Source organism: Sapajus apella, unplaced genomic scaffold (assembly GCF_009761245.1).
Source record: "Sapajus apella isolate SASKATOON/1434 unplaced genomic scaffold, GSC_monkey_1.0 scaffold75, whole genome shotgun sequence".
NCBI classification, from domain to species: domain Eukaryota; kingdom Metazoa; phylum Chordata; class Mammalia; order Primates; family Cebidae; genus Sapajus; species Sapajus apella.
In genome coordinates this window covers 7,145,030-7,148,973 of record NW_022437015.1, presented here as the reverse complement: position 1 = coordinate 7,148,973, position 3,944 = coordinate 7,145,030, and the positions used below count along the sequence as shown (strand labels likewise).

General features: G+C 42.2%; 1 pseudogene; it reads left to right on the top strand.

Annotated features, from left to right (window-relative positions):
* The first annotated feature begins 627 nt into the window (after window positions 1–627).
* On the top strand, window positions 628–2,002 carry LOC116532280 (annotated as a pseudogene).
* Window positions 2,003–3,944: the final 1,942 nt, after the last annotated feature.

The window sequence follows — 3,944 nt, the reverse complement described above, 5'->3', positions numbered from 1 at the left end:
TCTGCAGGCACATTCTCTTTAGATCGTCAAACTATAGTTATTTATCACTCGTAGTTCTACTTCTTCTGAGAAAATCAGAATCATGTATTCAGAGGACTAGAGATTATTTGAAAAAGCCTGCAAATCTTTGTCATTTTGAATCCCACTGGGTCCAGTCAGTTTTTCACTGCAAAGGCCCTGCTGCTATATCTGTACAAGCAACTTCCCTCCAAGACCAGGGACTATCACAGAAAAGGTGGGCGTGTGAGATTATAAGGGCAAGTTTTGAGGAACAGAATTAGTTCAGACCCTGCAAATCAAGGATGGGTACATGGATGCCTAAACAGCTGGCAAAATAAGGAACTTTGCCTTCTGGATAATTACATGCATGGCACCATTTCATCCATCACAACCATAAAGAATTTTCTACTTTATGTAGAATTAAAAGAAAATTATTACTGAGAGGATATAAAGATACCTGTGTGAAGCCTCCTGGGTGTAATAGTCCCAGTTATGAGATTTATGCAGATAGATATATACTTTAAAAAAATTATCAGCCCTCTAAAATTTTCCAGAAAAAAGTCTTAAGGCTGCCTTAGCCATTTTTTCAGTCCAGGTCTTAAATTTTTTCATTCTCTTCCCCAATAATAACATGAGTATGGATCCAGTTTGTTCACAAAGCCTGCCTTGCTCCGAAGCATCCGACTGTGGAGAATCTTCACCTGCGCCTGTGATTTGTGAGCCTGAAGAAAATTATCCATCCTTGCAAATGTGTTCTGCTGAGATGCCTCACACAGAGACTGGTCTGTAATCCCAGCTATTCAGGAGGCTGATGCAGGAGAATCACTTGAACCCAGGAGGCACAAGTTGCGGTGGACTCCACCCTGGTCAACAAGAGGAAAACTGCAACTCAACAATAAAAAAAAGAAGTGGTAGCACCATTCAGCTATGTGTCCCCTCTTCCTTCCTCCATGGATCTGCTTATTCAGGACAGCCCAGATTCTTCCACCAGCCCCAAAGGCAAACAACCCACTGCTGCAGAGAGTAGCGCCACAGCAAAGGAAGACAAGGTCCCGGTCAAGAGACAGAAGACCAGAACTGTGTTCTCTTCCACCCAGCTGTGTGTGCTCAATGACAGATTTCAGAGACAGAAATACCTCAGCCTTCAGCAGATGCAAGAACTTTCCAGCATCCTGAACCTCAGCTACAAACAGGTGAAGACCTGGTTCCAGAACCAGAGAATGAAATCTAAGAGGTGGCAGAAAAACAACTGGCCAAGGAATACCAGTGATGCGACTCAGAAGGCCTCAGCACCCACCTACCCCAGTCTCTACTCTTCCTACCACCAGGGATGCCTGGTGAACACAACTGGGAACTTTCCGGTATGGAACAACCAGACCTGGAGCAATTCAACCTGGAGCAACCAGACCCGGAACATCCAGTCCTGGACCAACCACTCCTGGAACACTCAGACCTGGTGCACGCAGTCCTGGAACACTCAGGCCTGGAGCAGTCCCTTCTATAACTGTGGGGAGGACCCTCTGCAGTCCTGCATGCAGTTCTAGCCAAATTCTCCCTCCAGTGACTTGGAGGCTGCCTTGGAAACTTCTGGGGAAAGCCATAATGTAATACAGCAGACCACTAGGTATTTGAGTACTCCACAAACCATGGATTTATTCCTAAACTACTCCACGAACATGCCACCTGAAGATGGGTGGAGATGAATGGAACTGACATTACTCAGTTTCACTCTGAGCACTGGCTGAATCCTTCCTCTCCCCACCTCCCCTCCCTCAGAGGATTTTTCTTGTTTGGAAACCACGTGTTCTGTTTACATTATGCCTACCCAGCCAATCTGAATGGAGGGTGGGGTATGGTTGGAGCCTAATCAGAGAGGTTTCTTGGTTTTTTCCTGTTGGATCTTCCTGGAGAAAAGATGTTTTAATAACCTTGGCTGTTCAGGACACCGTGATAGACGCTGTCTCTGGCTAGAGATAAGTAGATCTAATACTAGTCTGGATATCTTTAGGGTTTAGAATTTAACCTCAAGAATAAGAAATAAAGTATAAATTGGTGTGAAAAAAAAAAAAAAATTATCAGCCACCTTAGGATAAATTGCTAAAGAGAGCAAAAAGCATTGTGGTACAACAAGTCTCTAAACTCCTTAGCTAAAAGGTTTTAACAAGGCTTATGTTTTGTATAGCTAATTGCTATAAGTCTGTAACTAAAACCAAGATCACAGCAGCTCACCATATAGAAGTTAAATGTAGATAAGTCAATTTTGTAACCTCACCTTTTGTTTTTTGTTTGCTGGCTTTTATATTACATACAAATTTTAAGGGTTAATAAATACCTGGCCATGTCCATTCCTGTTTGGCATAGAACATTGAAATTGGCTATAAATCTTTTGGCTCTAAGTCCCTTGGACCTAGGGGCCCCACTGAGGGAGAGAACGGACCTGGGCCAGGCAGCCATGCCACCTTAGTAATGCTATGGAACAAAATAGAAGTTTGGTGGCCATCAATGTTGCTTCTGGCAAATATTGGCCAGAAGGGGGAACATATCAACCAAAAATAAAATTCTAAGCCCCTCAGCCATCTGAGCAGACCTGCTTCTTGGTTGAAGACATTCCAAAGTTAGCCTGAAAAACTAGTTTTAGCCATAATGAAAAGTGAGAGAGAAGTGTCAGACATCCCTCATAGCTGACTAGCATTCACATAAACACAGAGACCTTAAAACTGATAGAACAAGGCCAGGTTCAGTGACTCATCCCTGTAATCCCAGCACTTTGGAAGGCTGAGGTGGGTGGATCACATGAGGTCAGGAGTTCGAGACCAGCCTGGCCAATATGGTGAAACCCTGTCACTACTAAAAATACAAAAATTAGCTGGGCATGGTGGAGCATTTCTGTAATCCCAGCTACTTAGGAGGCTGAGGCAGGAGAATTGCTTGAACAAGGGAGGCAGAGGTTGTAGTGAGCCGAGACCACACCATTGCACTCCAGCCTGGGCAACAAGAGCAAAACTCCATCTAAAGGAAAACAAAAACAAAAACAAAAACAAAAACACCTGATAGAACAGACTCTTTAAGTCTAATAAGAAACATTTGCTAACTATTTTCTCTGAAGCCTGCTACCTGGGGGCTTAATCTACATGATAAAACATTGGTCATCACAGTCCTTTATTATAACCAAGACATTCCTTTCTATTGATTCCAGCTCTTTAGATAGTAACTCTTTCAACCAATTGCCAGTCAGAAAATCTTTGATTCTGTCTGTAACCTGGAAGCCCCCACTTTTAGTTGTCTTGCCTTTTGAGAATGAACCAGTGCACATGTTACATGTATTGACTGATGTTTTATGTCTCCCTAAAATGTATAAAATGAGTCGTAGCTCAACTACCTTATGCCCATGTTGGCAGGACCTCCTGAGGCTGTGTCACGGGCATGTCCTTAATTTTGGCAAAATAACCTAAAATGATTGAGACTTGTCTCAGACAGCCTTTTGTTTACAAAGAGAATACTTATTTTTAGGCTTTGTACAATAACTTATGTTATTACTGAAGATAAAAAATTATGTTTCCTCAGTGCCTGCAAAGATAAACTAAGGCAGCTAACAAATATATATAATATTGGCTTTTATTTAGATTATTTCCTTTTATATCATTCCCTAACGATCCATTACATTTTTCCTGTTGTTAATGTGTTGAATTTCTGTAATTTGTACTGAATCCTCTCAAACGTACTTGAAATATTCAGAAATCCATGGCAAATATCTTCTTAAGTTTATGAAGAAAGCAGGACTGAGAGCCGCAGTGGCTCAGGCCAGTTGTCCTGGTGCTTGAGGAGGTGAGGCTATGCCTTAGAGGCCAGCCTGGGCAACAATAAGAAATGCTCATTCAAAGAAGAAGAAGAAGAAGAAGAAGAAGAAGAAGAAGAAGAAGAAGAAGAAGAAGAAGAAGAAGAAG